Source organism: Canis lupus, chromosome 10 (genome assembly GCF_048164855.1).
Source record: "Canis lupus baileyi chromosome 10, mCanLup2.hap1, whole genome shotgun sequence".
Taxonomy (NCBI): domain Eukaryota; kingdom Metazoa; phylum Chordata; class Mammalia; order Carnivora; family Canidae; genus Canis; species Canis lupus.
The window spans coordinates 62,740,719-62,753,145 of NC_132847.1; the positions used below are offsets into that span (position 1 = coordinate 62,740,719).

Here is a 12,427-nt window from a genome sequence, read left to right on the forward strand (position 1 = left end):
AGTAGGTGCTCCACAGGTACTGAATGTGGGTGAAAGAATGAAATATGGTTCCAGCTTTTTTTTTTTATGATTTATGTATTTATTTTAGAGAGAGAGTGAGAGTGTCGGGGAGGGGGGCGCAGAAGGAGAGGGAGAGAGAGAGAATCTCAAGTGCAATCCCCACCAAGCCATGTGCCCAACTAGGGGCTCGATCTTATGACCCTGAGATCATGACCTGAGCTGAAGTCAAGAGTCGGACGCTTAACCTACTGAGCCATCCAGGCGTCCCAAATATGGAATGCTTCATGAATCTGTATATCATCCTCGCGTAGAGACTATGCTAATCTTCTCTGTATCATTCCAATTTTAGTATATGTGCTGCCAAAGTAAGCACTCCAGCTTTTGAAAAGCCAGTTCACAGGAAGAATGAGCATCCCTGAAAAAAAAAAAATGGAGCCACGGTTTTTGGGGTTTTTTGTTTTTTGTGTTTTGGATTTTTTTTTAGTAAAGTTGACATACAATGTTACATTACTTTCAGGTGTACAAGTTAGTGATTTGACACATTTATATACTGCACTGTGTTCACCACAAGTATAGCTACCATCTGTCCCATTACATCCTACCAGAATATCACTGACTATTCCTTATGCTCTTCTTTTTATTCCCATGACTTACTCATTCTGTGACTGGAGGCCTGTATCTCCCTCTCTCCACTCATTTTGCCCAACTCCCACCTCCAAAATGGAGCCATCTTTGAGATTTGGGACTTGCTTTGAGGAAAAGTTACTATTGATAAGTCCCCTAGCTAAAAGCAGGTCTCTGCTTCCTGACAAAAGGTCTGTCTCTGTGTCCTTAGCTATAGAATTCAGTTGCTCAGAATGAAGAAAATTATACCCACCTATAAAGTTGTGGTCTTAGAATGTACAGATAAGAGTCTGAGGAACAATTTTTAAAATATTCCGTTTACTCTAGATAAAGGCGACAGCCCAAAAAAGCATAAAATTTAAGACTTATGAATTGCTAATCAAAAGCAGGATCCTTCCTATTCCCGTAGTTTTTCAGGGCCTTTCTTTGCTTTCTTGGTCTAACCTACAGCAATTGCCTGTCAACTCCCTTCTTTTTTATATATATAAATTTATCTATTATTGGTGTTCAATTTGCCAACATATAGAATAACACCCAGTGCTCATCCCGTCAAGTGCCCCCCTCAGTGCCCATCACCCAGTCACCCCCACCCCCCCGCCCACCTCCCCTTCCACCACCCCTAGTTCGTTTCCTAGAGTTAGGAGTCTCTCATGTTCTGTCTCCCTTTCTGATATTTCCCACTCATTTTTTCTTGTCAACTCCCTTCTAAGAACACTATCCCTGCCCTTTTTGGTCTATATATAAAATCTTGGCTTCCACTCTTTACTAAAGCCTCTTTCCATGAATACATCAGTGGCTGAGAGCGTGTGTATGTGTGTGCATGTACCAGGAGCAGCTTTATAGGTTAACCCCTTTGGTAAAACTGGGAAAAGCACCCTTTCCAGACACTATCTAGTTATGTTGTTCTAGTTATGTTATGTCTTCTCACGCCCAAAAGGCACCTTCTCAGTGGAGAACCACAATAGATAGTTTCAGTCTGGTCAAGCCCAAGTCAGACAGTCATGGGTCGGTTGGTCACTGAGCACCTCCATGGGTGTCTGAGTGCTTCCAGCCCACACTCAGAAGTGGCTAAAGGGATCCTGGAGATGTTAGATTTGCCTATAAGTCTGACCAGAAAGAACAAGAACTCCTGTTAATTGGAATCCACAAGGGTAGCTGTTCAGTGAGTCAGTGCATCACAAGGAAAGAAGCTACATAGCCCTCCTCTGAGCAATACAAATTTGGCAGGATTCTGTCAATATTTGTGACTTAGATTCCAGGATTCACTAAGAAGGGACAGGAGACGGGGTGTTCACAGATGGAAGAAATGACACCGCTTCAGAGCCAAATGTTCAGCTCTTCTCTGACACCAATCAATATCTAATTTGATTGCTATAGTTACAGCTAATACAGGATAACGAAGATATGTATATTCCGCATGTCAGGTTACTGAGAATTGAATAAGGTTCCAGCATTTTATTTTGTGTCCCATAATCAGTCAGAAGACCTGTTCTGAATCCAATGAATCCATTATTTTCCATTGTTTCTTCATATAGTCACCAAAAATTGGATTAATGCTCACAGCATTACTCACTTGAGAAACAAAAATGACAAGTGAAATTCTTGCCCTCGGGGGGTTTGAAGTCTTATGAGAGAGCTAACCTTTTGAGGGAAAAATCTTAGAATGATTTTAGAAGCACAGAAGATCTTTGCTTATTTGGTATTTCAGCAAATCCCTGAATGAAGAGATTTCATAGTCTTTATGGGCACATGACCAGAAACATTTCTTTCATCACCTCAAGCAAACCACAATACCTGTTGGCCACAAAAGGTTCGCTACATTCCTGCATGGATGTGGGGCATGGCTAAACACTTAGCAATAGCGGTACCCCTTCCTCAACTTCATTTGGATGTGGATGATGAACAGACAAAACAGAAGTGAAGCAGCTCTGCTTGAAGTGTGAGGAAGGAGGACCCCAGACATCTTGTGATTGAATCTTCCCTCTCACACACGTCAACCCCTCAGAAATATTTGCAAAGGCCCTAGGATGCCACAAGGCGCGGTCTGAACACCATGCACTGAGCAGATGTCCAAAATTCCCTGCAGCTCTGAAAGTCTGTACAGTTGACACTTCACTGATAACAGAGTGACTCTAGACTCTCCGCTGCACTTCTCAGGCTCTCAGTGAGAGTTGTTGCAGGCACAACGCCCATTGGCCCCCTCGAGACTATGCTCCCTTTATGTACAAACTGAATTTATTCAACCTTTCATCTCCAATTTCTACCACAAGGCCTGGCACTAAATAAGTGACAAGAGTGAATACGGAATGACGAACAAATGTGGCTGAGGACAAATAGGATTCCCCCGGAGAGAGCCACGGGGAAAGAAGGGGGAGCAGAAATGTATACTGCTAGGGACTAGATGTCTGTGTCCCCCCTCGGAATTCCTCTGTTGAAAACCAAACCCTTAATATGACAGCACTGGGAGGTGGGAGTTGGGGGAGGTTAATTAGGTCATGAGGGGGAAGCCCTCTTGAGTGGGATTAGTGCCCTCACCAAACAGACATCAGACGGCTCTCTCACTCCCCTTCTGCCTTGTGAGGCACAAGAAAACAGCAGTCTGCAACTCAGAAGAGGACTCTGGCAGAATCCAACCATGCTGGCACCATGATCACAGACTTCTAGCCTCCAGAACTGTGAGGTAGACATTTCTGTTGTTTATAAGCTACATAGTCCGTGGTGTTCTGTGAAAGCAGCCAAACCGATGAAGATAATAGACTCTGATTGCTTCCTAGTTACTTATTTACCTGGACGTATATACAGACACACACAACGTGCACATGCGCACACACGCAGGCACATGTGCCTTAGCCTTACTCACACAAAGAAAGCAACAGCTATAGAATGCCTTACTCAAAAAAAAAAAAAAAAAAAAAAAAAAAGCCTTACTCTCTCCCTATTCTGGATAACGTCTGCTCTGGGGCTACTTCCTACACATTTACTTATTCTTTAAAACCCTAGGAAACTAACCAATTCTTATTCCATCCTCCTCTTTGCTTCCAGCCTTTTCTCCTTCTCTCTTACGCTCAGAGTAGACAGACATTCAGTACATGTGGGTGCTTTCCCCCAAGCCCTTCCGTGAAAGGATCTTCATTTTCCAACTGACTTGGTCAGATCCTCTGGATCCGCTCCAGTTTGTTTATGTTTTTCCCAAAATCAGACACATGATCTTAGAAATGGTACTACTGGTGAGCGTGACCATTAGAAAGTAGAACGTGATGGGCATTTCCATCTGATACGGATACTACTCAATTACTCAGCAAACCATTTTATGCGGTTGACTCACATTACATTTGAAATTGACTAAAATATCCATGTCTTCTTTTCATGAACTAACAAGAAGTCAATTCTCCTCCATCATATACTTGTGCATTTTTTAAGACACAGACTTAAGACTTTACATTGCCTTTATTAAAAATCATCCATTAGTTTGGGGTGTTGTTTCGGTTGGGTTTATTTTCCTTCTTAAAAAAAAATATTGATTTTTATATTCATTGTACTATCTCTAAAATGTTGTGCTAGGGTTTATGCAAATTTCATTCAACTTACTGAAAAAATTGGGAAACAATTAAAAGTCCTATGACGTGCCTCCATATACCTTCATCAAGGCTGCCACAGGCCCATTGACCACGTGTTTCAGTAGCAACAAATCGACCACGTTACCATTCAGGTGACTTTTCTCCATCTTGTCCTCAAGAAACCACTTTAAGGGGATCCCTGGGTGGCTCAGCGGTTTAGCGCCTGCCTTTGGCCCAGGGCGCGATCCTGGAGTCCCGGGATCGAGTCCCGCGTCGGGCTCCTGGTGTGGAACCTGCTTCTCCCTCCTCCTATGTCTCTGCCTCTCTCTCTCTCTCTCTATGTCTATCATAAATAAATAAGTAAATAAATCTTAAAAAAAAAAAAAGAAACCACTTTAACCTTACTGAAACTGACATATACTGATTTTAAGGAATCTCTCTTTTTTATCCATGTCAACCCTCTCATAAAGGGGAACAAGGTTAGTTTAGCATGGCTTGCTCTTAGTAAACTCACGCTGTTTTCTTTGCTTCTGTGCTTACAAACCATCTGTTTCACCATCTGACACCAGGGATTGCACATCAAACCCATTAGTTTAATGAATTTACTTTTCCCTGTCTTAAAACTTGGGCGTATTGCATGCAGAACTGGGTTTTGTTTTATTTTTTATTAGTGAAGCATTAGCAGATTTAGGTAAGAGTTTGTATACACAAATGCATTCACAAATAAAAATATAAATTAATGCCTTGCTGGGGCCCAGATTTTACCACAACATAAGAGTTGAGAAAATACCAGGATCTGAGGCATATGTTGCCCCTGTGGGTCTCCATGCCTCCTCCCCATCACCGTGTTTGTACAGGGCTTCCCTCGGTGCCTCGCGCTGCTCTGGGGTCCAGTGTTGGTGATGAGCATGATGGTGGAGCCCAGGCCATCAGACACACACGGGGGTTTGATACAAATGATTTGATAATTGGTAGGGAAAGCAAGGTGAAGTGACATAATAGAAAGAAGGTAACTGCACTGAGATAGCACCAGCCAACCATCCTAGGCGAGTAGAGATGCACAGCAAACACCACCAGTGAAGGCGGAGAAGGCAGGAAACAACCTACACGTTACCCCACACTTATTTCCCCATAGGGAGGGTCACTGATTCCATGCTTCAGAGGATGGAAACAAACAAGACCACATCCCCAAATCCATTTTTTAAAAACCACGTGTTTTGTCAAAGGGGAATTCAGGGTAAAATTTCTACCATCCATTTCTATATTCAATGTGCCCTGGAACAAGAAGAGCCAGCGTAGAGAAGGTGATGGAGAACCAGGCTCCTAGCTCATGTTGTCTGTTAGGGCTGCTCCGTCTGCCTTGTGAAGTTTGGGTGTGCTTCCAAACAAACCCACAGGCATCGCTTTTCCTCTGCCTGCCTTGCAATTTTATGTCTCTGGAATCTTATGTTCCTTTATGTAGGATGTTGATCTTCATAAATTACGACCCTTAGAGTTTTTCTAATTTTTATGTGCCTCACCGTGCTTCCCACACCCCTTCTTGTCTGCTTTCTTTCAGGAAAATCCTAGTTGAACTCCATGGAATCAGTTCTCCACATTAGTTCAGATCTTATTTATGAAAGTTCTAGAAAAATACAATATTATCTCTCTTCCAGACAGAACAGTAAAATATTAAAATATTACCAAGCAAGCCTCGGTACAAACTCAAGTATCATCACCATGTAGGACCAACTGCAAAGCAACCCCCCAAATTCCTGAACAGTAGAAGGTGAAGACCAAGAGAAAGAGAAGCAAAAGTTGCTTCAATCAGGAAAAATATTTTCAGAAGCATCAGGAATATGTGAGGAATCTGGCACTGTAAATTTTACTTAAGTAGAACATTCAGGGAATGGCTCTGTTTTTCTGTTTCTGTTTGCTTGCTGGCTTTTGTTTTAAATACCCTAATTAAAAAGTTGCTCTGCTACTCTATGATTCCATTTGCATGTCACTCTGGAAAAGGCAAGACTAATGGGACGGAGACTTAGGTTACTAGTTGCTAGGGGTTAAATGTGGGAGGAAGGGTTGACTACAAAGGAGCAGCACAGGGCACTTTTGGGGGTAATGGAACTGTTCTGCATCTTAATTTTGATGATGGTTGCATGACTCCATGCATTTTTCAAAACCCATAGAACTATACACTTTAAAAAATGTGAATTTTGCTGTTATATAAAAAAATAAGTGAAGTAAAATGTTAAGTTGCTGTGCAATGTAGGAGGAAGATCGCTGGCCTGGGGTAAGAGACCTACCTACATTTCACTCCCTCTAGCTCCGAGCTAACCATTATGCTGGCTTTTATTCTTATAAGATTCTTTCTAAAATTATGCCAGAAGAGATGCCTGTCTTAAGCGGAACATGCAGGGGAAACGGTCAGCTTCCTATGGCATGTTTCAAGGTCTTCAGTACATGCGTGCCACATTCTGGAACACAGAAGGTAACCATCAGCAGGGCACCACAGCCCTGCCCAGCTGAAGACACACCCTTTCATGTCTTCCTCTGGTGCTCTGCATTTCCACAAGCCATCACATTTTAATAGATTTTACTAAAGTAGTAATGCATTTATTCATTCATACATTTCATGACAATGCACTTAGTGAGTTCAAAAATCAGGCTCTTGAGAGAGCAACATATGGCTGTTTGTGATTAGATTCAGCAACACAGAGATGTTCATACTGCATTGTCCTCCTGTACGGATTCTCCTCGGCTTCTGGCTCTGCCTATGTCCCTTGCACAAGCTTTTTTTTTTTTTTTTTTTTTTTTAAGATTTTATTTATTTATTCATGAGAGACACACAGAGAGAAGCAGAGACATAGGCAGAGGGAGAAGCAGGCTCTCTGTGGGGAGCCTGACGCAGGACTCAATCCCAGGACCCCAGGATCATGACCTGAGAAAGGCAGATGATCAACCACTGAGCCACCCAGGCGTCCCTGCACAAGCTGCTCTTGTGATATAGTACGTGTCTCCAGCAGAAGGTTCAGAGGAACCTTCCTATCCCAACAATCTATAGCGCATATTTTTAACTCCTGCATTGAAGTGCTCTTTCTAATAAATATTTCTTGTATGCTTTTCCAAGTTTATGATTTGCCCTCAGCATTTATACGTGATCCATCCCAGGGCATTTTTATGTGTCTCATTTCCAATACTTTCCCTCTTCCATTGGTATTCTCCATCTTTAGAGTTGGTCTCCTGGACCAACTGATTGTTCTATAGCTCATTAGTTTTTCTTATATGATTTTTGAGGATCAAAAACTTATTAGAAAATTTATACAGTGCAGTCATTTAAGCTTCTTATAACTTTAATTATGTGAACTGATATACAATCACTGGATGGCAGCAAATTAGTTGACTACAGTCTTCTTTTTTTTTAAGATTTTATTCATTTGTTTATGAGAGAGAGAGAGAGAGAGAGAGGCAGAGACACAGGCAGAGGGAGAAGCAAGCTCCATGCAAGGAGCCCGATGTGGGACTCGATCCTGGATCCCGGGATCATGCCCTGAGCCAAAGGCAGATGCTCAACCCCTGAGCCACCCAGCCATCCCAGTTGACTATAGTTTTCAAGTGGAACCTGGCCCAGCAGAACCTTGGGAGGCATAGCTAACTAAGCATTGTAAGTATGTATAGAAAGATTGCAATACTTAAAAAAGAAAGAAAGAAAAAATAAAGATCGAAGTTCTATTCATGTTTTGTTTATTTCAGGTGGCACCCAAGTTCCAGAATTTCTGGCAGAGACTGCAGATCTTCTTGAAATGGGGGGTGGAGGGGAGGGCAGGTTCCTCTGAGATCATCCCCCACCTCCTACTGGTCATGATGTCTTGTCACCTCCCTCACTCCCCACTACTCTATCCCCTACTACTCCACTGCTCTACTACTCTATCCCCACTGCCCTGCCCTTGAACAAGCCTCCACCTTCTCTATTCCTGGACCACAGCCACAGGTCTAAGGACTTTCTACACAGAAAGTAGTCAGCAAACATTGGGTGAATGGCTGGATTGCTGGCTAGCTGGCTGGATAAAGGAATGGGAAGGAAGGAGGGAGGGAAGGAAGGAGGAAAGTGGAAAGATGGAAAGAAGCAAAAGAAAGAAGGAAATAGTTCTTTTTGATATCACATGACTAGTACTTGCAAATCATAAATGACCATGCTGTGAAGCACACTTAATTTCGTAATCCTCTAAGTAGCAGAATGAACCCCAAAACATAATTTCTCTCCTTCCCAATTCACCAAGGACTCCACTATCTATGTGTATAGTTGTCAGTTGATAATTAAAAACGCTTTATATCCACCAACCAAAAGCAGAGGAACAGATTATATTCTCACATGGCCCCCTGGGCAGGTGATGAGGCATTCAGTGGCTTGTGCTGACAGCTCCCCTCTCCCCTCTTACACATAGCCACAAAAGTCACCAGGACCCTCAGTGACACTTACCTGACTGCCTGTTCTTTCAAACCAGAAAGCCCCACCACATCACTTATCCAAGAGAGCTAAGTCCTTCTCCTCACTTGTCCGGGAGTCTGAAATCCCTGCCTTGGAAAGCTGTGCTGGCCAAGAGAGAGACAGCCTAGGCTATAAATTGATAAATAACCTAAGTAACAACCTGGAAGTCAGAAACCCACTCTTAAGACCATCATTCTCCTTGTTTTGGTGGAAATTGACTCTTCACATTAAACTATTGATTGTATCTCTGTTAACTAAATTGCTATTTATTTTAGGGTTATGATATTAGGACTTTATCATGTTTATACAGGTGAATGCTTTTTGGCTTACTATGCATGGGGAAGGACTATAAAATGAATGTGCGTGGATGTTAACAGCTTTGGGTACTGCCTTGGTGACTTTGCTTGGTGGAGCCCTATACCGTGGTTTAAACTTGGGCTACTTGCCCTTCCCTGGGTGCAACTCTATTGAAATAAGCTAAACATGGTTTTTGTCCATAGAAAACCATGTGTTTAAAACCAGTTGAGAAGGTAATTGCCCATGGCAAAGCTTAGCAGACTTTCCCTAAAGACAGAGAAACTCTTTCCTACCATCTTTAAGCAAAGCATGTAGTGAATGCCCACGGTGTGACTGGAGGGTAAGTGGAGGACCCTATAAGTCTGAGTCCAAGCAGTTCTAATAACCTGGAGGTTATAAAAGGGTGAGCAATGAGGCCAAAGAGGAAAGCCGAATAGCCTGTACCATTGGTTTTACTTAATTTATAAGCTCTATGGTACAAAGATAGTGTAAAACTTATTAGGTGCTCAATAGAGTACAGAAAGGTGTTTTAAGTGCAAACGTAGGTGCCTAATTAATAAACTTTGTTTGCTGATAAATGGAAAAGTGTTCCAAGATCATGCATCATTTGAGAATCCAAGAGGATCTATGATTCAATTAAAGTAAAGGTGGTAAAGAGCCCAAAAGTCCTATGAAGCATCCTATTCTAAGTGCTCTTGTTCTGAGGGATTAAAAAAAATTAGGTTTGATACATGTTTCAATAGCTGATGATGATAGCGAATGTGCTACCAAAATGATAAGAAAAGAAGTATTGAAACGTTTCAGCCAAACTGAATTTTCACACTTACGTATCTTTAGTAAAGCAAAGTGTGATATATAATCTGCAGGTGGAATTTTTTTTTTTTTTTACTATTTTCAAACCTTTAAAAAGTAACATAAAAAGAAACTTTTCCTTTTTTAAATTAAGACATAATTGGCATATAATGTTGTATTAGTTCAGGTGTACAGTATAATGATTTGATATATGTGTATATTACAGAACGATCACCACAATCTAATTAACATCCATCACCATACGAAATTACAAAAGATTTTTTTCTTGTGACAAGAACTTAAAAAAAAAAAAAGACTTTATTTACTTATTTTAGAGAGAAAGATAGCACACAAGGAGAGGAGCAGAGGGAGTGGGTTAAGCAGACTCCGTGCTAAGCAGACCCCAACACAGGATTCAATCCCAGGACCCTGAGATCATGACCTGAGCTGAAATCAAGAGGCGGATGACGAACAGACTGAGCCACCCAGGTGCCACTTCTTGTGATAAGAACTTTTAAGATCTACTCTCAGCAACTTTAAAATATACAATACAGCACTCTTAACTAGCATCACCATGCTGTACATCACGTCCCAGGACTTGATTGCTTTATAACTGGAAGTTTGTACCTTTGGACCACCTTTATCCATATGGCCTACTCCCCGAAGCACCTTTTCTAAAACTCAGAACCAATTGTGGAGAGAGTAGAGACCCCCACTCAAGAATCTGGCTAAGCTGCCATCCCACTAGTACCTGGGATTCCAACAGATTAATTTGCCGATTTTGATTGGAAGATGCCTACGGAGAGAGAAAGGAGTTGTTTTAAGTGCTTAAAACTGTAGCTTCCATCTGCATCTATCACAGATTGGTAGTAAAGATCTAAGCTCTTAGCCCGCACCTGTTCTGTTCCTAGAGTACAGCTTCTCAGCGAGCTTCAAACTCCTCAGTGTGGCTAACCATGTTATCTTCACTAACACAACTGTGTTTTGGGATGTGCAGACAGAAAGCTGGACAGATGGCCCTCAGCAAGGCCCCTACATGCCTTAGTCCTTGGTGCCAAGGGATCCTACAGAGAGCAATGACTCACAGGATTGAATTACAAGGGAAACTCAGAAAGTTATTTGAAAATGTAACTTCAGTTCACCAGAGGTCAGTCCTTTTTCTTTTAATGGACAATTTCAAGAGATAAATGAAATTTTACAGACATATTTGAAGCTCCAATTTGATTTCTGCCCCTTAAATTTGCTGTTTATTAATCTTACATATCTCCTTTATGTTTTCTCTACATATAAAAGTATCTATAATTAGGGGCACCTGGGGGCCTCAGTTGGTTAAGTATCTGACTCTCAATCTCAGCTCAAGGTCATGATCTGAGGGGTGCTTTTTTTGTTTTGTTTTAAAGATTTTATTTATTTATTCATGAGAGACACAGATAGAGAGGCAGAGACATAGAGGGAGAAACAGGCTCGCTGCAGGGAGCCCGATGTGGGACTCAATCCCAGCACTCCAGGATCACGCCCTGGGCCAGAGGCAGTCGCTCAACTGCTGGGCCACCCGGGCGTCCTGATCTGAGGGGCGTTCGATGGAGCCCTGCATCTGGCTCTGCACTGAACTTGGAATCTGCTTAAGATTCTCCCCACTTCTCCCCCCCCCACCTTGCACATGTGCAAAAAAATTTTAAGTATCTGTAATCAATAACTAGTATGGCTTTGTATGTTCTAAAGTTTGCATAAGTGGTATTATTTTTAAGATTTATTTATTTATGATAGACACACACAGAGAGAGAGAGAGAGAGAGAGGCAGAAACACAGGCAGACAGAGAAGCAGGCTTCACACCGGGAGCCCTATGCGGCACTCGATCCTAGGTCTCCAGGATCCCGCCCTGGGCCAAAGGCAGGCGTCAAACCGCTGCGCCACCCAGGGATCCCCTGCATAAGTGGTATTATACTGGCATTGGACACATCATTCTATAACTTGTTCTTCTTGCACAAAATACATTTTTGAGATTTATATATGTTGATAATACAGTTCTAATTCATTCATTTTACTGCTTTATGGCATTCAATTGAATGAATTGATTTCCATTCTTCTCTTGAGGGACATTTTCACTGTTTTCTATTTGGAGCTGTCATCATCTATAAATATTTTCCATCATGTCACTTTATGCATATGCATACCATATGTCGAATTTCTCTAGGTTATATGCTCAAAGTGGATTTCCTTTAGTCTTGACTTTCTTGATATTGCCAAACTGAACCGACTTACACTAACATCAGTAGATGAGAGTTTCTGCTGCCCAACGTCTTTGACAACACTGGATGTTATTTGTCTTAGTAATTTTTCCAGCCAGATAAATGTGAAACGATGTCCTCTTGTTGTTTTAATTAGTATTTCCCTATTACTAGAGAGGTTGAGATCTTCTCACTATTAGCTTTTCGGTTTTCCTCTTCTGGGAATTGCTAAGTCATATCATTACATTGTATCATTTGCCTCTGCTTTATTGATTTGTAGTAGTTAAATGTCCTGAATATTAATTAATCTTTTATCTCTAAGTTGTAAAGGTTTTCCCACTGTTTGCCTTACTTTGTCACTTGTGTTTTCCAAATAAAACAGAAGTTTTGTTTCCTTTCTTGCTTGTTTTTAATGTGGTCAGATTTACCTATCTTTTGCTTCATGGTTTGGGCTTTGTGT

General features: G+C 41.6%; 1 non-coding gene across 1 annotated transcript; it reads right to left on the minus strand.

The window, feature by feature from the left end:
• Nucleotides 1-266: 266 nt before the first annotated feature.
• On the minus strand, nt 267-373 carry LOC140642091 (U6 spliceosomal RNA). Its single transcript, XR_012038658.1, has one exon. It is a non-coding gene; the product is annotated as a U6 spliceosomal RNA (small nuclear RNA).
• Between the last annotated feature and the right edge of the window lie 12,054 nt (nt 374-12,427).